Raw genomic sequence first — 25,156 nt, 5'->3', positions numbered from 1 at the left:
TGCACTTGGCCCTGATACTCCTCACCCTTTCTCACATCTACAAGCTCATCATCAGCCTTCTGTTTAATGAACCACACTGATGTTCTCACTGTGTGTTCTGCAGGGTGCGTGTAAGAGCAGGAGTAAAGGAAGTATGAGGAAGTTCAGGGAAGTTTTAGCTCTTGTGTGGTTGCTTGCTGCTGAATTTGTTGTTTTTTAATTGCAAGTGTGTTGGTACAGGATGAGAGTGGTCAGTGAAGATTTGCACATGTCCTACCTCAAGGTCAGAAGCTTCATAGTCTCTCTGCACAACAATGGTAAAGAGAATGACCTCAGTCAGTCACTGGACACTGCATGAGCATGAGAATGAGAGAAATGGATAAACACAGGTAGGAGGACCAGAGAAGATGTTCACTGTGAGGGGTTTTGCTGCCACACTTCACTGCTCTTGTGCTCTTGTGCTCTCCACAACAACGAGGATGCTGAAGTGACACTATTATTTTACAACTCGGATGGGAGTTGTGTTACGAGTGTGCACAGTCTAGAAGTATTGAAAAAAAAATTTTGTAACCCATTTGAATAACGAGCAGCCAACAGATTTAGCATAGCAACCACATAGCAACAACCTATGAGCCTCAAGCACACAATGATATAATTTCAGTCACAAATGCTAACATGTTTATGCTACTAACATGCAGAGGAAATTGTCATTTCTTAACATGATTTGTGACATTGATTTTGAGAAATATAAAAAGTTTATATTACATATTATTCTCTGAACTGCATTTAACTTATTCCTGCACCTGAATAAAATAATTTCTGAACAATGTGTTTTTGCATCTACTGACAATTTATATACTTAAAATTCATGCTTGTATTACAATTAAAATAAGGAACATATACTCTTTTGTTTGATTTAATTTCCTTTATGAGACGGTTAGGACTTGAACCAGGGACAATGGCTTCATAGTCAAACCATCTATAAGATGTGGCACAGAGGGGCATATGAACCTAATCAGAGATAGACTCAATGAAAAGGTGGAAGGTTTCATAATGTATTTATTATAAAGTAAAAAACAAGAATAAACAAAGAAGACAAGAAATAAAATATTAAACTGAAAATCTTCTTAAAGAACTCAAGAAGAGTTGTCCAAATGACTTTTTCTAGAAAAAAGCAGAGAAAAGCAAAATATATTAAAAACTTTAAAAGAGGCAACTTGAAACAATGCTGGGGACACGAGAAACAAAACACTATCAGTAGACCATACAACATTAAGAAGCAAGTGAAAAACTACCACAAAGAAGGACCTTAAATAGACTGTGGGAGATTGGGAACAGGTGGAGACAATTGAGCATTTGGAAAGGGCAAAGGCGACATCTGGTGGTAAAAGGAAATAACTACAAATACAAAACCCCCTAAATCCTGAGACTTGATATATAAACTCATACTCAGTCTGGTGAAGCAGGTACACTTACCGTCAGGGTGTCTTAATTAAGGACGTGGCTGCAGGGTTCAGTGTTGGCTCTTGACAGAGCTCTTAATATTCTAAATGGAAAAGATAAGAGAATGAAGAATGTAGTATGTGTGTTGCTAACACACACACACACACACATACACACACACACACACACACACACACACACACAAACATTGACTGTGTACATACTTGCAGAGTATCATAATCTGGAGACATCGTCGTGAGCTGCAGTGTTGTGTACGTGTCGCCTTCAGGTGCCGGAGCCCTCTGAGAAAAAGAAACAAAATTTTCCAATCTTATTTTATTTACTTTATAAGATCTAGAGTTTGATGAAGATAAAGACATAAATTACAACGGTCTCTCAGTACCTGAAAGTCAGTGTCTCTGTTTGCTATTCTCTTCCTCCTATTCACACAAATAACATAAAACACGGCTCTTCAATCTGTTCTTGTTTCATTCAGATATTTATATAATAAAATAGTTCAGTTACTCACATAATGACCAGAACAGCAATAAGAAGAAGGAGAAGCAGAGTAGGAACGAGTGCAGCAGCTCCCCATGCAGCATGGAGCTTCCACACCTCATCACCTGAGGGAAAGAAAAGCTTTTATTACAGGTACAGAGACAAATATATTTTACTGCAGCAATGAAATCATCAAATCTTAATAACTACAATGCACCCAGTATATGGACTTTTCACTCAGTAAACACAACTAGTAAAACTTTACACATGACACTTACGTAACACATGCAGGTGTATGGGTGTAGAGTTTTGACGTCCAAGCTGGTTGTGAGCAGTGCAGTAGTAGAGTCCACTGTGTAGGGAGCTAATTTTACTGATGCTGTAATTCTGGTTTGTTGTCAACAGGTTGTTTGTAGCTACTCTTTGCTTAAACCAGGAGTAGGTGAGAACAGGAGGGTCTGCATCACTGCTACAGCTTAAAGTCACTGAATCAACCTTCACTAGACTTTCAGAGGAATGAACCACTGCTATGATGTTTTTAGGGGAATCTGATCAGAAATACAACAACTAAATCAGCTGGTGTTGGTTCAGGATCAGCATTTGTTTTATAAAAATAGATGTACTGTGTTTGAGAAAAGTTAAATCCACACTCACACACTGGAGAAGATCGGAGACTCTCGTGGCCTTCAACAGCACAGCTGTAACTGACCTCACCACTGACTGCAGCTACAGAGCAGGAGGCAGATTTACACTCATTCACCCGCTGTCCGTTCTTGTACCAGATGTAAGTAGGATTGTTAGACAGAGTGCAGGTGGTGTTACAGCTCAGCTCCATGTACTGATCAGTCCAGTCTGATACTGTAACCTTCAGATCTGCAAATTATAGAAAGTATGTGAGTAATGACTTTCATCTCTATTTACTTTGTTTAGTAAATATATACTTGTAAAACTGAACATCACCTGTAACAGACAGAGCGACTCCAGGTTCTCCAGTGTAATCACCTCCATCAGTGTAGAATCTGAATCTGTATGTTTGAGCATCTGTCTCTCTCAGGTTAGTGATTCTCAGACTACAGTTATCCTGAGAGTTCTGTGTGTACTGCACTCGGCCCTGATACTCCTCACCCTTTCTCACATCTACAGGATCATCATCAGCCTTCTGTTTAATGAACCACACTGATGTTCTCACTGTGTGTTCTGCAGGGTGCGTATAAGAGCAGGAGAGATCAACCGATGTGCCTTTCAGAGCACACACATGATCAGGAGTGTAAGTCACACGCCAACACGTCTTACTCATTACACCTGAAACATATAGAGAGGTAATAACTGTGGGAGGATCTTCTTTTGAAGCCTGGCATCCCATAATTATCATCTAGTTCTGGTCATAAATGTAGTTAAAACAGAAGATATTGAGTTTTATTTAGAAAATTAGGTGTCTTGTCAATTTTATTGGAAACTTGAGGGGGAGGAATCTGGACAGATTTACTCTGACACTTACACACTGGAGGAGAGCGACGTTCACTCTCATACGTACTACAGGAGTAGCTGCCTTCATCATGTAGACTAGTCGAGTCGAGGACAATGAAGTTATCATATGTAGTTTTTAACATTTGGCCATTCCTGTACCAGTGGAAATTGTATGTACTGAGACTGCAGGTGAAACTGCAGGTCAGTTTTACTTCTCTCTGTCCTTCAGGTTTAGGCTCCACCTTCACCTGCAAATCTACACACAATAATGTACAAAAACTCTGTAAATACTACAGACCTGTTATATATCATATTATACTGCAAAGTCTATGTGTGCATTATTACCTGTAACAGTTAGATGAACTCCAGATGGCGCTGATATCCAGTCACTGCTCTGTGTTTTAAATCTAATGTTATAAACTCCAGAGTCATTCACACTCACATTTTTCACTGACAGCGTACATTCAGGTGTCCAGATTATAACTCGTCCTGAATATTGTGGATCTTTACTCAGGTCTTGTGGTTCTCCTTCAGAGCTCTGGACTCGATACCACTCTCTCTGTGTGACACTGGAGTGATCAGGATTTGTAAATGTACAGGGGATTTTTACTGAAGATTCAGCAAGAGCACAGAAACTCTGAGTGGGGAAAGTTACACTGGGCTGAGCCTGAACTCCTGGAACACACACACACACACACACACACACACACACACACACACACACACACACACACACACACACACACACACACACACACACACATATGAAGCTGAAATTAAAACGATGACACATACACTGATCAGGAAGGTGTTACTTTAGACTTCACCACTGATGCTGCTGTTTTTAGTCACACAGAGCGATTGTACCAAAATCATGTGAAAATGACATGTAAAAATAGATCTCAGTTTGAAACAGTTTACAAACTTCCTCTTGGTTTGAAGAATATAAACAGTACAAATAAACTCACACAGATGAAGAACGGTGGAGGATACTAATATATTGTTGTGTAAAATACATGCCTAATATACATCGAGTTTTTTGTACATTCGCATGTTTTCAGTAAAAGTTGCAATAATTCGTTTAGTTTCTTGCTCTGTAACTCCTGATGTTTACTCTACAGCACCATACAAAGGATCAATCTTGCACACAGACTGAAAGGATACAGCAACGACATAATCGCACAGAAAAACAGTAAAAAGAGCTGAAATATATGAGAAGTTTACCAGTCAGTAACACGAGGATTGCAGCTGCTGCTGTAATGTTTCTCGCCATTCTGCCTTCAGACAGACGTCACTTAAAGATCCACCAGGTGTTGAATTTAATGCAAAGATTTCCTTGGAAATGCTTTCAAGAAATGCTTTCAAGAAATCTTACACTTTTAATAAACAATAACTTTCTCACTTAGTTTGTTCCTCCTTCACCCGTACTGTATTTGTGAGCACCTGCAGTAAAGATTGTGATTATCAGTCTGTTTCAGCTCAGTCTCTTCCCCTTTTGATGCATTAAACAGAAATACATACGGTCAACACCCATTTATTACTCTGTCTTTCTTTCTGTTGTGCTATGAAATGGCGTCTCTATAACTGATTTGATTTTCAGAATTAAGGTTGGAATATTTCAAATATCATGAGAACGATTTAGTAAAACATTAGCAACCATGTATCTAATTACATCATAACAACCACCAATGATATTATGGCATCCAATGAGAAAGATGCCAGCAACCCCTGGAATACAGAGGTAGCCAAATTGGTTAGCATAGCAACTAGCTAACAACACCATGGAAAGCACCTGGAATATCATGGCAACCAACAAGCAAAATGCTAACAAACCACGGATATACTTTAGGAAACACCTAGCAATAACCAAATCTGTTTAGCACAGCAACCACCTAGCAACACCATAGCTTACACAGCCTCATCATCAGACATAATATTAAAAACAATGATTATAATTTAAAAAAGACAGAATAAGTACAAACTTGTGACTAAGAATGTAAAACTACCCTTTGGCTCTCAATTCTAACACTTGCACAGTTTAAAACACATTAATTAACTGAATCAGAAACAGATGTCTAGGGGGCTTAAAACTGGGTAAGGAACAGCCGAACTCTGCTACAAAGGTGAGGTTGTGGAAGACAGTCTCATGTTGCACGTCATACACCTTTGCAAGGTTACGTATGTCTGAGATCAAATCAATTTCTCTTCCTCCATAGGCGTGAAAAAGTCTAACTCAGATGTATTTATGTGTGCAGAGCTCTACAAGTGTTTTGCCAGTCGAACTCGTCTGTAACAGTTTCTCCAACCAACCAATCAGACCAACCAATCAGAGGACGGAAAAATGCTGACGCTATTCTGGGCCAGCGAGCTGCCCTGTGAGGCAAATATGAACTCTGATTGGTTAAAGAAACAGACCAATTTCTAATATTCTCTAAGGTAAAGAGGCCAGCAGTACTGATTCTGAAGGCTCTGGGCAGATTAGATTGACATGGCAGCACATAGAGGCTGAAATCTGATTGGACAAAAAGTCTAACATCCTCATACACGTACTGAAGCAGTGCAGCCGAGAGAAACGCTACGAAAATGAAGAGAATAAACTGTTGGGAATAAATTAAAACAATTTCATGGAACAAATATTAGAATTTAGGTGGTAAATGTAGGTCAGTGCTTCTGATCGTGTTTAGACCAGAAGAGAAGGCTTTGATGGCCCTGATGGCCCACCACTGGTAAAACCTCTGCAAAGAACTAATAATTAATAACTACATTGCACCCAGTATATGGACTTTTCACTCAGTAAACACAACTAGTAAAACTTTACGTGTGTATAAACAACTTGGAGATATGCTGATAGATGAAAATAATCTTTCAGCTTCAGGGTGAAGCTACAGTACACATGACACTTACCTAACACATTCAGGTGTACGGTTGTAGAGTTTTGCCATCCCAGCTGGTTGTGAGCAGTGCAGTAATAGAGTCCATTGTGATTGGTGTTGATGTCGCTGATGCTGTAATTCTGGCTTGTTGTCAGCAGTGTGTCTGTAGATTCTATCTGCTTAAACCAGGAGTAGGTGTGAACAGGAGGGTTTGCATCACTGCTACAGCTCAAAGTGACTGAATCCCCCTCCATTAGGTCTCCAGATGGATGAACCACTGCTCTGGTGTTTTTAGGGGAATCTGTATAGAAATAGAACAACTAAATCAGCTGGTGTCATTGATCATTGATATTTTTTATCTGCTTCATAAAGCTATGTGACAGTGTTACAATGCATTTACCTAACACATTCAGGTGTACGGGTGCAGAGTTTTGCCGTCCCAGCTGGTTGTGAGCAGTGCAGTAATAGAGTCCATTGTGATTGGTGTTGATGTTGCTGATGCTGTAATTCTGGCTTGTTGTCAGCAGTGTGTCGGTCGATTCTATCTGCTTAAACCAGGAGTAGGTGTGAACAGGAGGGTTTGCATCACTGCTACAGCTCAAAGTGACTGAATCCCCCTCCATTAGGTCTCCAGATGGATGAACCACTGCTCTGGTGTTTTTAGGGGAATCTGTATAGAAATACAACAACTAAATCAGCTGGTGTTGGTTCAGGATCAGCATTTGTTATATAAAAATACTGTGTTTAAAAAAAGTTAAATCCACACTTACACACTGGAGAAGATCGGAGACTGTCATGGCCTTCAACAGCACAGCTGTAACTGACCTCACCACTGACTGCAGCTACAGAGCAGTAGGCAGATTTACTCTCATTCACCCGCTGTCCGTTCTTGTACCAGATGTAAGTGGGATTGTTAGACAGAGTGCAGGTGGTGTTACAGCTCAGCTCCATGTACTGATCAGTCCAGTCTGATACTGTAACCTTCAGATCTGCAAATTATAAAAAGTATGTGAGTTATTACTTTGCTCTCTATTCACTTTGTTTAGTAAATATATACTTGTATAACTGTACATCACCTGTAACAGACAGAGCGACTCCAGGTTCTCCAGTGTAATTACCTCCATCAGTGTAGAATCTGAATCTGTATGTTTGAGCATCTGTCTCTCTCAGGTTAGTGATTCTCAGACTACAGTTATTCTGAGAGTTCTGTGTGTACTGCACTCGGCCCTGATGCTCCTCACCCTTTCTCACATCTACAGGATCATCATCAGCCTTCTGTTTAATGAACCACACTGATGTTCTCACTGTGTGTTCTGCAGGGTGCGTATAAGAGCAGGAGAGATCAACCGATGTGCCTTTCAGAGCACACACATGATCAGGAGTGTAAGTCACACGCCAACGCGCCTTACTCATTACACCTGAAACATATAGAGAGATAATAACTGTGGGAGGATCTTCTTTTGAATCCTGGCATCCCATAATTATCATCTAGTTCTGGTCATAAATGTAGTTAAAACAGAAGATATTGAGTTTAATTTCGAAAATAAGGTGTTTTGTCAATTTTATTGTAAACTTGAGGGGGAGGAATCTGGACAGATTTACTCTGACACTTACACACTGGAGGAGAGCGACGTTCACTCTCATACGCCCTACAGGAGTAGCTGCCTTCATCATGTAGTCTAGTCGAGTCGAGGACAATGAAGTTATCATATGTAGTTTTTAACTTTTGGCCATTCCTGTACCAGTTGAAATTGTATGGACTGAGACTGCAGGTGAAACTACAGGTCAGTTTTACTTCTTTCTGTCCTTCAGGTTTAGGCTCCACCTTCACCTGCAAATCTACACACAATAATGTACAAAAACTCTGTAAATACTACAGACCTGTTATATATCATATTATACTGCAAAGTCTACGTGTGCATTATTACCTGTAACAGTTAGATGAACTCCAGATGGCGCTGATATCCAGTCACTGCTCTGTGTTTTAAATCTAAAGTTATAAACTCCAGAGTCACTCACACTCACATTTGTCACTGTCAGCGCACAGTCAGATGTCCAGATTATAACTCGTCCTGAATATTGTGGATCTTTACTCAGGTCTTGTGGTTCTCCTTCAGAGCTCTGGACTCGATACCACTCTTTCTGTGTGACACTGGAGTGATCAGGATTTGTAAATGTACAGCGGATTTTTACTGAAGATTCAGCAAGAGCACAGAGACTCTGAGTGGGGAAAGTTACACTGGGCTGAGCCTGAACTCCTGGAACACACACACACACACACACACACACACACACACACACACACACACACATATGAAAATTAAAACGATGACACATACACTGATCAGGAAGGTGTTACTTTAGACTTCACCACTGATGCTGCTGTTTTTAGTCACACAGAGCGATTGTTCCAAAATCATGTGAAAATGACATGTAAAAATAGATCTCAGTTTGAAACAGTTTACAAACTTCCTCTTGGTTTGAAGAATATAAACAGTACAAATAAACTCACACAGATGAAGAACGGTGGAGGATACTAATATATTGTTGTGTAAAATACATGCCTAATATACATCATGAGTTTTTTGTACATTCGCATGTTTTCAGTAAAAGTTGCAATAATTCGTTTAGTTTCTTGCTCTGTAACTCCTGATGTTTACTCTACAGCACCATACAAAGGATCAATCTTGCACACAGACTGAAAGGATACAGCAACGACATAATCGCACAGAAAAACAGTCAAAAGAGCTGAAATATATGAGAAGTTTACCAGTCAGTAACACGAGGATTGCAGCTGCTGCTTTAATGTTTCTCGCCATTCTGCCTTCAGACAGACGTCACTTAAAGATCCACCAGGTGTTGAATTTAATGCAAAGATTTCCTTGGAAATGCTTTCAAGAAATGCTTTCAAGAAATCTTACACTCTTAATAACTTTCTCACTTAGTTTGTTCCTCCTTCACCCGTACTGTATTTGTGAGCATCAGCAGTAAAGATTGTGATTATCAGTCTGTTTCAGCTCAGTCTCTTCCCCTTTTGATGCATTAAAACAGAAATACATACGGTTAACACCCCTTTATTACTCTGTCTTTCTTTCTGTTGTGCTATGAAATGGCGTCTCTATAACTGATTTGATTTTCAGAATTAAGGTTGGAATATTTCAAATATCATGAGAACGATTTAGTGATACATTAGCAACCATGTATCTAATAACATCATAACAACCACCAATAATATTATGGCATTATATATATGGCACTTGCACAGTTTTAAACACAGTAATTAACTGAATCAGAAACAGATGTCTAGGGGGCTTAAAACTGGGTAAGGAACAGCCGAACTCTGCTACAAAGGTGAGGTTGTGGAAGACAGTCTCATGTTGCACGTCATACACCTTTGCAAGGTTACGTATGTCTGAGATCAAATCAATTTCTCTTCCTCCATAGGCGTAAAAAAGTCTAACTCAGATGTATTTATGTGTGCAGAGCTCTACAAGTGTTTTGCCAGTCGAACTCGTCTGTAACAGTTTCTCTCTGACCAACCAATCAGACCAACCAATCAGAGGACGGAAAAATGCTGACGCTATTCTGGGCCAGCAAGCTGCCCTGTGAGGCAAATATGAAATCTGATTGGTTAAAGAAACAGACCAATTTCTAATATTCTCTAAGGTTAAAAAGGCCAGCAGTACTGATTCTGAAGGCTCTGGGCAGATTAGATTGACATGGCAGCACATAGAGGCTGAAATCTGATTGGACAAAAAGTCTAACATCCACATACACGTACTGAAGCAGTGCAGCCGAGAGAAACGCTACGAAAATGAAGAGAATAAACTGTTGGGAATAAATTATAACAATTTCATGGAACAAATATTAGAATTTAGGTGGTAAATGTAGGTCAGTGCTTTTGATCGTGTTTAGGCCAGAAGAGAAGGCTTTGATGGCCCTGATGGCCCACCACTGGTAAAACCTCTGCAAAGAACTCTGTGTGTGTGTGTGTGTGTGTGTGTGTGTGTGTGTGTGTGTGTGTGTGTGTGTGTGTGTGTGTATACAGTACAGTATATACACTCTACCAGTCAAAAGTTTGGACACACCTTTTTATTCAAAGGTTTTTCTTTATTTGTAATGTTTTCCACTTTGTGTATTAATATTGAGGACATTGAAGTTATGCCAAATGTGGAATTATCTGGTCAATATAAATGTGTTAATTAACCCAGACTATGCTTTCTATTTATTCAAAATAAATACAAACTCTGAAGAAAAAACACAATCAATAACAAAGAAACAACAAGCAAAATGAAACATGGATCAAGGGTACAAAACCATGGAGAAGAAAAAAGTTGCAACATACGCTGAGTCTAAATACAAGTCTTAATTATCCACAACAGGATTCAGGTGCACAAAGAGACATGTGACAGGGCCCCTTAATGTGCAGTGGCTGATAGGAAATGTAGTTTGTAACAAAAGAAATAATTTTAAAAAAATTTACAATTATAAAAATTATAATGGAACTAAAACATAAATGTCAAATAAATATATATTATGAATCTAAATTCCCTTAAAAAAATTTTTTTACCTGAAAATAGATTTCTTAAGGTAAAGGTATACTTTTAAAGCACTACAACACACTACTGAAGCATAAATACTGCTGTTCTGATGAAATGCCAAAGACGTTCTTCTTCTCCTGTTCAGTTTAAATACAGAAAAGAGCATTCACATCTGTCTCAGCTCTTGCTTTTTCTGGGGACGTGCTGGATTTTGCTGTAGATCAGAGATGAATCATCTGTCATAAGCCTATGGAACAAAAAGAGGTGACTTAAAGACACGAATAATGCACATCTAATCAGTCAGTTAATGAAGTTCACCCTCGGCAGTGCTGCTGTGTTTATTAGCTGAGCTCGACTTCCGCTTCCTGAGGAACGCCAAGCACATGTTCATGCTAATTATAAATCGTTTTTTTCAACATAATTAGTATGGTTGCATTTTACATACCACATCCACAGAGCTCCTAAAAGGAGTGTTACTGCCAGGAAGACAACCAGACCCACCACGCTAAACTTTAACACTGTGTTCTCTGAACCTTCAGAAATAAATCATAAAAAAGATGATACACCATTTCATTGATATTTTTTCATCTGCTTCATAAAGCTATGTGACAGTGTTACAATGCACTTACCTAACACATTCAGGTGTACGGGTGTAGAGTTTTGCCGTCCCAGCTGGTTGTGAGCAGTGCAGTAGTAGAGTCCATTGTGATTGGTGTTGATGTCGCTGATGCTGTAATTCTGGCTTGTTGTCAGCGGTGTGTCTGTAGATTCTATCTGCTTAAACCAGGAGTAGGTGTGAACAGGAGGTTCTGCATCACTGCTACAGCTCAGAGTCACTGAATCCCCCTCCACTATGGTTCCAGAGGAATTATTATTATTATTTTTTTTTTTTTTTTACCTTTATTTTTTACAGGCAAGTCATTAAGAACAGGTTCTTATTTACAATGGCGGCCTGACAAGTGGAAAAACCACTTAGGGAAAGGGAAATAGGGCTAAAATAAGTACAAAACATTAAAAATACATACATGTAAACAATTACATAAATACATTTTAAAACAAAATTATGACAAGAAGCAACTGCATATATCCGTGAACAAATACGATATACTATTTTTAAAGGTTGAAATTGGAATGAATTTATCCAGTTTGAGAGTATTTTGCAAAGCATTCCAGTCGCGAGCGGCAGCAGATTGAAAAGATGCGAGACCAAACGCAGAGTTGGTTTTAGGAATGCTTAATTGAAAAATGAAGTGAGGACCGGGTGTTATATGTGACAGGCTTTAGCTGCAGCAAGTGACCTAAGTAAGGAGGTGAGTGGCCGAGAAGGGTCTTATAAATGAAGGTGAACCAGTGAATTTTACGGCGATTGTGAAGGGAGGGCCAGTTAACAGATGAATATAAAGCACAATGGTGTGTATTGAAAGGAGCATTTGTGGCAAACCTGATAGCAGAATGGTCAAGAGCATCAAGTTTTGATAGGGTGGACTTGCAAGCAACCCTATATATAGTGTCTCCATAATCTAACATGGGTAGAAAGGTCATTTGAATAAGAATAAGTTTGGCAGAAGTGGTGAAGGAAGAGCGGTTTCTGTAAAAGAAACCAAGCTTGGCTTGGACCTTAGATTGCAGCTTTGATATGTGGATAGAGAAAGAGAGTGAAGTTTCCAACCAGATGCCTAAGTAGTTATAAGCAGTGACTTGTTCTAAAATAGCTCCCTTGCAGGTGGTGATGTTAAGGGCAGGAGGAGGCGTAGTACCCGTACGGCCAAACCACATGCTTTTTGTTTTGGAGGTATTGAGAGTGAGTTTGAGTTGTGTAAAAGACTGCTGTAGTTGGTAAAAGCCATGTTGCAGGGTAGCTTGAACAGCATCAGGGGAGGGACCTATGGCATAAAGGATTGTATCATCAGCATATAAGTGAATGAGTGAATTACCAACTGCCTGGGAAATGTTATTAATATAAATTGAGAAAAGTGTGGGACCAAGGATGGAGCCTTGGGGGACACCCCTGGTGACCAGAAGAGAATGGGAGAAAAGGTTTTAAAATCTTACACGTTGAACCCGTTGAGAAAGATAATTTGAGAACCAATCCAGTGAGTGATCAGTGACACCAATGCTGCGGAGTCTGTGGATAAGTGTGTTGTGGTCCACCGAGTCAAAAGCTTTTGCAAGATCAATGAATATAGCAGCACAGTTTTGTTTGTTATCTAATGCAGATGTAATGTCATTGAGCACTTTAGTGGTAGCTGTAACACAACCATACCCTGATCGAAAGCCAGACTGTGCCCCGGAGGTGATACCGTTAACATTTAGATAATTGATTAGTTGTTTATTGACAAGGTTTTCCAGAATTTTAGACACACATGGCAAGATGGAAATCGGCCTGTAATTATTAAGGTCAGCCTGATCACCGCCCTTATACAGAGGAAGCACAACCGCTTCTTTCCAAGCAGATGGAATCTCAGCTGTATAGAGGGAGAGGTTAATGAGGGCTGTTAGTGGAGCCGCAATGACAGGGGCAGCAATTTTAATAAAAAAAAGGCAGCAAGATCATCTGACCCAGCTGCTTTATTGGGGTCCAGAGCAGTCAGTTCGTTCAAGACTTCCCCCTCTAAAACAGGCTGGATGGAAAAACTGTGAGGAGGTGCTAAAAGGTTGCAAGTATTAGAGGTTGCAGGGGCTGTAGAAATAGGGTTTAATGTCTTTGAAACAAAGCCAGCATTTATGAAGTGGTGATTGAATGCTTCAGCCATGGAGTTTTTATTAGTGACAACTATGTCATCCAATTTTAGGGACAATGGTATGGTCCGGGGTTTGTTTTCAAGTTTTTTTACCGTATTCCAAAAAGCTTTTGGGTTCGCGCCACAAAGTGTGAGCTGTTTTTTAAAAAAGCCAGCTTTAACCTCCCTCACCGCTTGTGTGGCCTTGTTCCTGATTTGACGAAATAAAATGTTGTCGTTAACAGAATGTGTCTTGCGTGCTCTGCGCCAGGCTGTATTTTTTTGCTGAAGCAGAACCACTAGATCACGCTTAATCCACGGGCTGTTGCGGTTTTTTATACGCATCTATTTGTTTGGGGCATGTTTGTTGATCACAGCAGTTAAAAGATCTTTAAACAACAACCATGCATCATTCACTGTAGGAATCAGACTGACTCTATACCTACTTAAATGATTCAAATCATGTAAGAAGGCTTGAGCATCAAAATTTTTCAGAATACGTTTAGTGGTGATTACGACTGGCTGTTTGACAGAAAGTTGTTTTCTAACACAGGCAATAAAACAGTGGTCGCTGAGATCATTGCAAAAAACACCCGATAGGTACATGTGAGGGGCATTTGTGAACACAACATCTATCAATGTGGCGTTGTCACAACCTTTTGGGTTATATCTAGTAGGTAGGTTTATGATTTGATGAAGGTTTAAGAAATCAAATTGTTGTACAACTTTCTCAGGGGGCTTAAGCATGTCCCATTTAAGATCACCAAGTATGATCAACTCGGACCTAGTGAAAGGCGCAAGAGCATTGCTCAAGGCCTCTAGGGTACATGCTGGTGCAGATGGAGGGCGATAGCAGCCAGCCACAGATAAAGAAAAACTGTTAGATAATTTCATGTTAAGAACAAGAAGATCATACTGTTTGGGTATAGACTTTGCCAGGGCTATACTACATTCAAGATATTCTTTAGTGAAAATTGCTACTCCCCCACCCTTAGATGACCTATCCTGCCGAAACAGGTTGTAACCAGATAAATACAGGTCAGGATAGAGAATAGAGTTACGCAACCATGTCTCAGTAATTACTAAAACATCAGGGTTAGAACTCTCAACCCATACTTTAAGCTGGTCCTGTTTAGATAATATGCTTCTTGCGTTTAAATGCAAAAACCCAAGGTTATGGCGATTACAAAAATCATCAAAGCATATATTATTTGAGGCCACATGATCCGTAGGGAAAACAACACCAGAAAGAACATCAGAAGAAGGGCCAGGGTTGACATGAACATTACCAGAGATCATAAGCAGTAATATAATCAAGGCCCGACAGAGCACAGCTGAGGTACTACAGTAATGCTGATTTGACAATACAGTTGCATGCAGTTTGTTAGGTAACGGAATAATATTAATGAGCTTTTTCATAATAAAACATGACAGCAGAGCCGGAGTAATGGAAAATCTGTCAGGCATTAACCCAAAAGTCCGTAATATCATTAAAGAGGCAGAGTCTCTATCATTTGAATAGACTTTGTCTGTTTTACTGCCTAAATAAGCAAGGCCATTTTGTTTGATTGCACATGAAGTAACGCAAGGAACTGAGAGACATGAAAAAATAGTTTGAGTATTGTTAGTGTTAAAACTGTTTTCACACTATCTCACACACATTCCTTTGTCCGTTCAGTGTCTATAGGATGTTAGTCGGTAAGGTAAACAGAGAGTCTTATCTGGGCTGGTATATCCTCTTGTCCAAACAGGAAACACTTTAGATCAGCTTTCTCCCCAATATGTGTGTGCGTGTTCGTGTGTGTGTGCGTGGACTGTATCATCCTGTGTATAAATACGTGTCTGCCACCTGCAATAAACTGAAGAGAGGAAACATTGCTACATTCTGTGTGCTGTGTATTTCTTCTTCCCTGATATCAGAAAGGCACTACAGAGCATCACAGGTCGTATGGAAAATCTCTCCATGAATTAAGTTTCGTTTTTGGGCATGATAAAAATCTAACAGTTTTGGTGTCAGAAGCGAGATACTTTCCGACAATATCCAGAGGGAGATCACGCATCAAGGTAGAATTTAATGTATTCCCTTGTTTGCGGTGATTGTCCCGTTTGCCAGCTATTAAGGCTGCATGTGTGTTCGTGTCTTGGTTATGCATTAATTTTTTAATTAGTGATAATTTCCTTTGGTGGGATGATTTCGTCGCGACATTGGTTTCCTCACCTTAGATGTAAGATGCAAGATTAGAAGACGTTTTTTACGGTCTGTCTAATATAGGCGATATTGGCTGAAGTATCCAAAAGAATCCACGATCATTTTAATATGCCTGAAAAAAAAATATAATAAAAAATTATAAATGAAAAATTAATTGTTTTAAGAAAAAAAACAAAAAAGTGAGAAAAGAGAAAAGGAACTAAAGAGAAACGGACATTTTGAAAAGACTTTAAAATTTTTCAAAAGACTTCAATCTTGTTTTGGCTTTAAAGTCTATTTTTTTCTCCTAATTTACAAAATTTGTGATCCAATTGGAGAGACTGGATTACCTTTTTGTTTGAAGACTGTGATCTCCCTGGTGCCTGCGCAGCTGTATTGTCTGAGTGTTATGTGTTTTGTGTATTGTCCGTGTATTAAGTGTTGTGTGTCTGTTCTTTGTTCTGTGTAAAGATGATGGGTCATAACATTTCTCGCTTACTGCCGGAAGAATATACCACAGATTTTGTGTATAGGAATAGTGCTGGTTTTTGGACTAATCCTTATTTAGATCATTTGGCATTATGGAGTGAAATTGTGTCACATCTAGATACTTTTCCATAGAGATTTACATGCTGCTTGAGGTTTCTGCTATGCTTCAGGTTAAGTTAACCCTTTATGCTCTGCACTGCAACAGGAAGTGGTGCATTCCAGCCTCAGCACTAAACTCAAGGAGGAGGTCCTAGGAAAAAGGGAAAGTTCATCTATTAGGGAATAGATAGAGTTCCAATTTCATGTCCTGTAACTCACCTTTTGCCTGTGATGACACCGACTGGTACAAATTTATATCATAGCTTTACAATAATTCCAAACTCGCCTTTAAGGAAGAGATATGATGCACAAAATGGGAATGGAAATTCTGTTTTTTTAAACCAATGTCTCACTGTTTTTCCTTCTGTCCTCATGCTCTCAACCAAGCCACAGAGGTCCTGCCTGATGAAGCAAATTTAGGTGAAGTTAACCCTAAATTATGGGCCTCTCACAAAGATGAGGCAGGTTTCATCCAGGTAAAACCGTATCATCCACTCATGAAAACACACCATCCGATTTTTGTTAAACAATATCCATTGTCAATAGAGAAGAATGTTGGCATTGCTCCTGTTATTGACAATTTATTGTCACAAGGTGTTTTGATCGAGACACATTCACCGTGTAACACACCGATTAATCCCGTCTTAAAGGCAGATAAAAAATGCTGGAGGCTAACACAAGATTTACGTGAGATTAATAAATGAGTTATCCTGTTAGCTCCTTTGGTGCCCGAAGTAGCTACCATTGTTAACTCTATACCAGCAACTCACGGATTTTTTTCTGTGATTGATCTTTGTTCTGCTTTTTTCAGTGTCCCTTTGGCCTCGGAGACGCAGCCGCTTTTCGCTTTTACCTATAGGAGACGTCAATTCACCTGGACACGTCTTCCTCAAGGCTTTGTTGACTCGCCAGCCGTATTCTCCGCTGTAGAGCACTGAACTTTGGCTGATATCCACCTGCCGGAAACAACCTGCATTCATCAATACGCAGATGACATCCTTGTCACAGGACCGAGTACAGCTTGTGACTAGGTTTTCAAGACCTCTGACTGTGAAACAGATGCAGAGCTTCTTGGGACTGATGAACTACTGCCGAGCATGGATCCCTGACTGCACACAGCATGATAAAGTTTGCGTAGTGCTATTGATCACAAAGCTCCTCCATCACATCTCATTCTGTGGTCTCATGAAATGACTGACAGTTTTGCTGCCCTCAAGAAGGCTGTACAGTCTGCTCCAGCTCTGGGTCTTCCGAATTATGCTGAGCCTTTTCACCTTTATGTGCACGAACGTGGTGGTACGGCTGCGGGGATCCTAGCCCAGGAACACGGTGACAGATATCGCCCTGTTGCGTATCTTTCCAAATTTTTAGACAACATAGCACAAGGGTTGCCTTCGTGCTTGCGTGCAGTGGCTGCTGCGGCTCTGATGGTCCGGGATGCTGAGAAAATGGTGCTGTCACATCCTTTAATACTGTACACCTCAAATCAGGTAACAGCTAATTTATACGACCTCAACAAACAACATATGACAGCACAACGTAGATCTGGTTATGAAACTACACTATTGGTAACGGAAAACTTAACTATTAAGCCTTCTTCTCAGCCGCATTCAGCTGTAGAAGCTCTGCGTGATCTGCTAGACGATATTGATTTAGATGGTTTTGATGATGCGCATGATTGCCTTAGACAAATTGAACGTGAGACCTCTTGTAGGCCCGATCTTCAGATACGGCCCTGGAAGAGGGGGATTGCTTATATGTAGATGTTCATGTTTAGAACCTTCTAGTGTGTATTTATGTGGATATGGGGTTGTAAGATTACCTGATGTAATAGTTGAAGCTAAATCATTAACATACACATCGGCACAAGCCGCCGAATAGGTCACACTTAGTGATCATATACACTGATTCTAAGGATGCTTATGGTGTTGTGCATGATTTTGCTGAAACATGGAAGCAAAGAGACTTTAAAACAGCTGATGGAATGCCCATAGCACATTTTAATCTCATAGGCGACTTATTAAAAGCTGTTCAACTCCCTGCCAAAGTGGCCATAGATTTTATACATATGCCACCTGTAGGAAATTTGAGGTACCTGTTGGTTATAGTTGACAGATTCACTAAGTGGCCAGAAGCATTTGCATGTGCGACAGAGAATGCTAAAACTGTTATTAAAATATTAACAAAAGAGATCATCTCTAGGTTTGGTATTCCTAGCGTGATTGAAATTGATAACGGCACACCTTTTGCTTCGAAGGTAAGACAACTTTTGACTAAAAGTTTAGCAATTGATTGTTATTTTAATATTCCCTATCACCCACAGTCAGCTGGAGTGGTAGAGAGAACAAACAGAACCATTAGCCATATTACTGAAGCCTGCATTGAAACAGGCCAAAATTGGACTGTTGTTCTCTCGGTAATACTCACAGAAATAAAAATAACCCTATCTTTAACAAAACTAACCCTGTCTCGAACAAAACTAATCCTTTGAAAGTTTTATGTTCTAACCTTATATGACCCCATGGGTCAGGAGACGCACTGGCATTTCTTTCTTAGGTAACCTGGAAGTGATGGTGGACGACTACGTTTCTGCCCTGGTTGAGAAATTTAATTCTATCAGTGCTGATGTTTCACTAACTCTTCCTCTGCCCACAGATAAGCCCACACACCCTTTTGTGCCTAATCAGCAGGTCCTGATAAGAAGTCTGACGCCCATCAAGGTCGGTGATCCGAAGTATCTGGGTCCAGCGACTGTCCTAGCTGTAACCAGAACTGGAGTTCTGACTGATTATCAGCCACAGTGGATACACGCAAGCAGGATCAAGACAGCACCGACTTAATCTATGCATTAATTGGTCTGTTGGCCTAAGAAGCCAGCCTAAGTGAGTGTTCAGGGCTGAAACAGTTGAGAGCCCACGGAAAGATCTTTTCTTTTTAGTAGAAAGGGGGCCACCTCCGGGGTGAAGATCAAACTCACTTGACTGTTTAGTTTAGCGTACCCTGATACTCGCTCTAGGTCTAAATTCTATAACTATATGTGCATAGATGTAACTAGACTCCGAATTTTTTTATTCTCTTTGAATACATTATTCAGAGAAGAAACTGTTATGTATACCTTATATCACTGTTAATAGACATACTGAACAAACAATGAGAAACAATGGTCTCATGATGTCTTGGAGAACGTGAAACAACTGCTGAACAAAGTTTTTGGAAAAGATTAAGAATTTGTTTACGAGTGTTGAACACTATTTTGTTTTAGGAATGATTCTTGTATGTTGTTGGAATTGTACTATGTATGTTGATGACGATGGTAAGACAGGCCATAAAGGCCTTGATTTGAGTGGTGATGATGAAGGATTATTTGCATGTAGGAAAAGAATGAAATGGAATATCTTTCAATTGGCAGTTTATGTCACAGGTTCTGTTCCCAGGATGAACATCCTATGTTTTGGTGTGTGATGCTAAATCATAAATGATTTAAAGTGGCCATTGTTAGTGTTAAAACTGTTTTCACACTATCTCACACACATTCCTTTGTCCGTTCAGTGTCTATAGGATTTTTACCATGTTAGTCGGTAAGGTAAACAGAGAGTCTTATCTGGGCTGGTATATCCTCTTGTCCAAACAGGAAAACACTTTAGGTCAGCCTTTTGTGTGTGCGTGTTCGTGTGTGTGTGCGTGGACTGTATCATCCTGTGTATAAATACGTGTCTGCCACCTGCAATAAACTGAAGAGAGGAAACATTGCTACATTCTGTGTGCTGTGTATTTCTTCTTCCCTGATATCAGAAAGGCACTACGGAGCATCACAGGTCGTATGGAAAATCTCTCCATGAATTAAGTTTCGTTTGGGCATGATAAAAATATAACAGTGTGTGTGTGTGTGTGTGTGTGTGTGTGTGTGTGTCTATACAGTACAGTATATACACTCTACCAGTCAAAAGTTTGTACACACCTTTTTATTCAAAAGTTTTTCTTTATTTGTAATGTTTTCCACTTTGTTTATTAATATTAAGGACATTGAGGGGTTTTGCTGCCACACTTCACTGTTCTTGTGCTCTTGTGCTCTCCACAACAACGAGGATGCTGAAGTGACACTATTATTTTACAACTCGGATGGGAGTTGTGCCACGAGTGTGCACAGTCTAGAAGTATTGAAAAATATGTTTGTAACCCATTTGAATAACGAGCAGCCAACAGATTTAGCATAGCAACCACATAGCAACAACCTATGAGCCTCAAGCACACAATGATATCATTTCAGTCACAAATGCTAACATGTTTATGCTACTAACATGCAGAGGAAATTGTCATTTCTTAACATGATTTGTGACATTGAATTTGAGAAATATAAAAAGTTTATATTACATATTATTCTCTGAACTGCATTTAACTATTCCTGCACCTGAATAAAATAATTTCTGAACAATGTGTTTTTGCATCTACTGACAATTTATATACCTAAAATTCATGCTTGTATTACAATTAAAATAAGGAACATATACTCTTTTGTTTGATTTAATTTCCTTTATGAGACGGTTAGGACTTGAACCAGGGACAATGGCTTCATAGTCAAACCATTTATAAGATGTGGCTCAGAGGGGCATATGAACCTAATCAGAGATAGACTCAATGAAAAGGTGGAAGGTTTCATAATGTATTTATTATAAAGTAAAAAACAAGAATAAACAAAGAAGACAAGAAATAAAATATTAAACTAAAAATCTTCTTAAAGAACTCAAGAAGAGTTGTCCCAATGACTTTTTCTAGAAAAAAGCAGAGAAAAGCAAAATATATTAAAAACTTTAAAAGAGGCAACTTGAAACAATGCTGGGGACACGGGAAACAAAACACTATCAGTAGACCATACAACATTAAGAAGCAAGTGAAAAACTACCACAAAGAAGGACCTTAAATAGACTGTGGGAGATTGGGAACAGGTGGAGACAATTGAGCATTTGGAAAGGGCAAAGGCGACATCTGGTGGTAAAAGGAAATAACTACAAATACAAAACCCCCTGAATCCTGACACTTGATATATAAACTCATACTCAGTCTGGTGAAGCAGGTACACTTACCGTCATGGTGTCTTAATTAAGGACGTGGCTGCAGGGTTCGGTGTTGGCTCTTGACAGAGCTCTTAATATTCTAAATGGAAAAGATTAGAGAATGAAGAATGTAGTATGTGTGTTGCTAACACACACACACACACACACACACACACACACACACACACACACACACACACACACACACACACACACACACACACACACACACACACACACACACACACACACACACAAACAAACAAAGACTGTGTACATACTTGCAGAGTATCATAATCTGGAGACATCGTCGTGAGCTGCAGTGTTGTGTACGTGTCGCCTTCAGGTGCCGGAGCCCTCTGAGAAAAAGAAACAATTTTCCAATCTTATTTTATTTACTTTATAGGATCTAGAGTTTGATGAAGATAAAGACATAAATTACAACGGTCTCTCAGTACCTGAAAGTCAGTGTCTCTGTTTGCTATTCTCTTCCTCCTATTCACAAAAATAACATAAAACACGGCTCTTCAATCTTTTCTTGTTTCATTCAGATATTTATAGAATAAAATAGTTCAGTTACTCACATAATGACCAGAACAGCAATAAGAAGAAGGAGAAGCAGAGTAGGAACGAGTGCAGCAGCTCCCCATGCAACATGGAGCTTCCACACCTCATCACCTGAGGGAAAGAAAAGCTTTTATTACAGGTACAGAGACAAATATATTTTACTGCAGCAATGAAATCATCGAATCTTAATAACTACATTGCACCCAGTATATGGACTTTTCACTCAGTAAACACAACTAGTAAAACTTTACACATGACACTTACGTAACACATGCAGGTGTATGGGTGTAGAGTTTTGACGTCCCAGCTGGTTGTGAGCAGTGCAGTAGTAGAGTCCACTGTGTAGGGAGCTAATTTTACTGATGCTGTAATTCTGGTTTGTTGTCAACAGGTTGTTTGTAGCTACTCTTTGCTTAAACCAGGAGTAGGTGAGAACAGGAGGGTTTGCATCACTGCTACAGCTTAAAGTCACTGAATCAACCTTCACTAGACTTTCAGAGGAATGAACCACTGCTATGATGTTTTTAGAGGAATCTGATCAGAAATACAACAAGTGAATCAGCTGGTGTTGGTTCAGGATCAGCATTTGTTTTATAAAAATAGATGTACTGTGTTTGAGAAAAGTTAAATCCACACTCACACACTGGAGAAGATCGGAGACTGTCGTGGCCTTCAACAGCACAGCTGTAACTGACCTCACCACTGACTGCAGCTACAGAGCAGGAGGCAGATTTACTCTCATTCACCCGCTGTCCGTTCTTGTACCAGATGTAAGTGGGATTGTTAGACAGAGTGCAGGTGGTGTTACAGCTCAGCTCCATGTACTGATCAGTCCAGTCTGATACTGTAACCTTCAGATCTGCAAATTATAGAAAGTATGTGAGTAATTACTTTGCTCTCTATTCACTTTATTTAGTAAATATATACTTGTATAACTGTACATCACCTGTAACAGACAGAGCGACTCCAGGTTCTCCAGTGTAATCACCTTCATCAGTGTAGAATCTGAATCTGTATGTTTGAGCATCTGTCTCTCTCAGGTTAGTGATTCTCAGACTACAGTTATTCTGAGAGTTCTGTGTGTACTGCACTCGGCCCTGATGCTCCTCACCCTTTCTCACATCTACAGGATCATCATCAGCCTTCTGTTTAATGAACCACACTGATGTTCTCACTGTGTGTTCTGCAGGGTGCGTATAAGAGCAGGAGAGATCAACCGATGTGCCTTTCAGAGCACACACATGATCAGGAGTGTAAGTCACACGCCAACACGCCTTACTCATTACACCTGAAACATATAGAGAGGTAATAACTGTGGGAGGATCTTCTTTTGAAGCCTGGCATCCCATAATTATCATTTTGTTCTGGTCATAAATGTAGTTAAAACAGAAGATATTGAGTTTAATTTCGAAAATTAGGTGTTTTGTCAATTTTATTGTAAACTTGAGGGGGAGGAATCTGGACAGATTTACTCTGACACTTACACACTGGAGGAGAGCGACGTTCACTCTCATACGCCCTACAGGAGTAGCTGCCTTCATCATGTAGACTAGTCGAGTCGAGGACAATGAAGTTGTCATTTGTAGTTTTTACCTTTTGGCCATTCCTGTACCAGTGGAAATTGTATGTTCTGAGACTGCAGGTGAAACTGCAGGTCAGTTTTACTTCTTTCTGTCCTTCAGGTTTAGGCTCCACCTTCACCTGCAAATCTACACACAATAATGTACAAAAACTCTGTAAATACTACAGACCTGTTATATATCATATTATACTGCAAAGTCTACGTGTGCATTATTACCTGTAACAGTTAGATGAACTCCAGATGGCGCTGATATCCAGTCACTGCTCTGTGTTTTAAATCTAAAGTTATAAACTCCAGAGTCACTCACACTCACATTTCGCACTGGCAGCGAACATTCAGATGTCCAGATTATAACTCGTCCTGAATATTGTGGATCTTTACTCAGGTCTTGTGGTTCTCCTTCAGAGCTCTGGACTCGATACCACTCTCTCTGTGTGACACTGGAGTGATCAGGATTTGTAAATGTACAGGGGATTCTTACTGTAGATTCAGCAACAGCACAGAAACTCTGAGTGGGGAAAGTTACACTGGGCTGAGCCTGAACTCCTGGAACACACACACACACACACACACACACGCCACACACACGCCACACACACGCCACACACACGCCACACACACGCCACACACACGCCACACACACGCCACACACACGCACACATATGAAGCTGAAATTAAAACGATGACACATACACTGATCAGGAAGGGTGTTACTTTAGACTTCACCACTGATGCTGCTGTTTTTAGTCACACAGAGCGATTGTACCAAAATCATGTGAAAATGACATGTAAAAATAGATCTCAGTTTGAAACAGTTTACAAACTTCCTCTTGGTTTGAAGAATATAAACAGTACAAATAAACGCACACAGATGAAGAACGGTGGAGGATACTAATATATTGTTGTGTAAAATACATGCCTAATATACATCATGAGTTTTTTGTACATTCGCATGTTTTCAGTAAAAGTTGCAATAATTCGTTTAGTTTCTTGCTCTGTAACTCCTGATGTTTACTCTACAGCACCATACAAAGGATCAATCTTGCACACAGACTGAAAGGATACAGCAACGACATAATCGCACAGAAAAACAGTAAAAAGAGCTGAAATATATGAGAAGTTTACCAGTCAGTAACACGAGGATTGCAGCTGCTGCTGTAATGTTTCTCGCCATTCTGCCTTCAGACAGACGTCACTTAAAGATCCACCAGGTGTTGAATTTAATGCAAAGATTTCCTTGGAAATGCTTTCAAGAAATGCTTTCAAGAAATCTTACACTTTTAATAACTTTCTCACTTAGTTTGTTCCTCATTCACCCGTACTGTATTTGTGAGCATCAGCAGTAAAGATTGTGATTATCAGTCTTTTTCAGCTCAGTCTCTTCCCCTTTTGATGCATTAAAACAGAAATACATACGGTTAACACCCCTTTATTACTCTGTCTTTCTTTCTGTTGTGCTATGAAATGGCGTCTCTATAACTGATTTGATTTTCAGAATTAAGGTTGGAATATTTCAAATATCATGAGAACGATTTAGTAAAACATTAGCAACCATGTATCTAATAACATCATAACAACCACCAATGATATTATGGCATCCAATGAGAAAGATGCCAGCAACCCCTGGAATACAGAGGTAGCCAAATTGGTTAGCATAGC

The 25,156-nt window shown here is 39.7% G+C and overlaps 1 pseudogene across 1 annotated transcript; it reads right to left on the bottom strand.

Annotated features, from left to right (window-relative positions):
- Nucleotides 1–1,492: 1,492 nt before the first annotated feature.
- On the bottom strand, nucleotides 1,493–24,671 carry LOC310731607 (B-cell receptor CD22-like; annotated as a pseudogene). The gene is made up of 10 exons: nucleotides 24,623–24,671; nucleotides 22,862–23,098; nucleotides 22,556–22,774; nucleotides 22,180–22,449; nucleotides 11,431–11,699; nucleotides 6,661–6,930; nucleotides 1,952–2,045; nucleotides 1,826–1,862; nucleotides 1,647–1,724; nucleotides 1,493–1,525 (listed from the first exon to the last, which is right to left on the bottom strand). The product of its transcript is annotated as a B-cell receptor CD22-like (transcript).
- Nucleotides 24,672–25,156: the final 485 nt, after the last annotated feature.

The sequence above is a fragment of the Silurus aristotelis genome (genome assembly GCF_946808225.1).
Source record: "Silurus aristotelis genome assembly, chromosome: 9".
Classification (NCBI taxonomy): domain Eukaryota; kingdom Metazoa; phylum Chordata; class Actinopteri; order Siluriformes; family Siluridae; genus Silurus; species Silurus aristotelis.
This window is presented reverse-complemented; position numbering and strand designations above follow the sequence as displayed.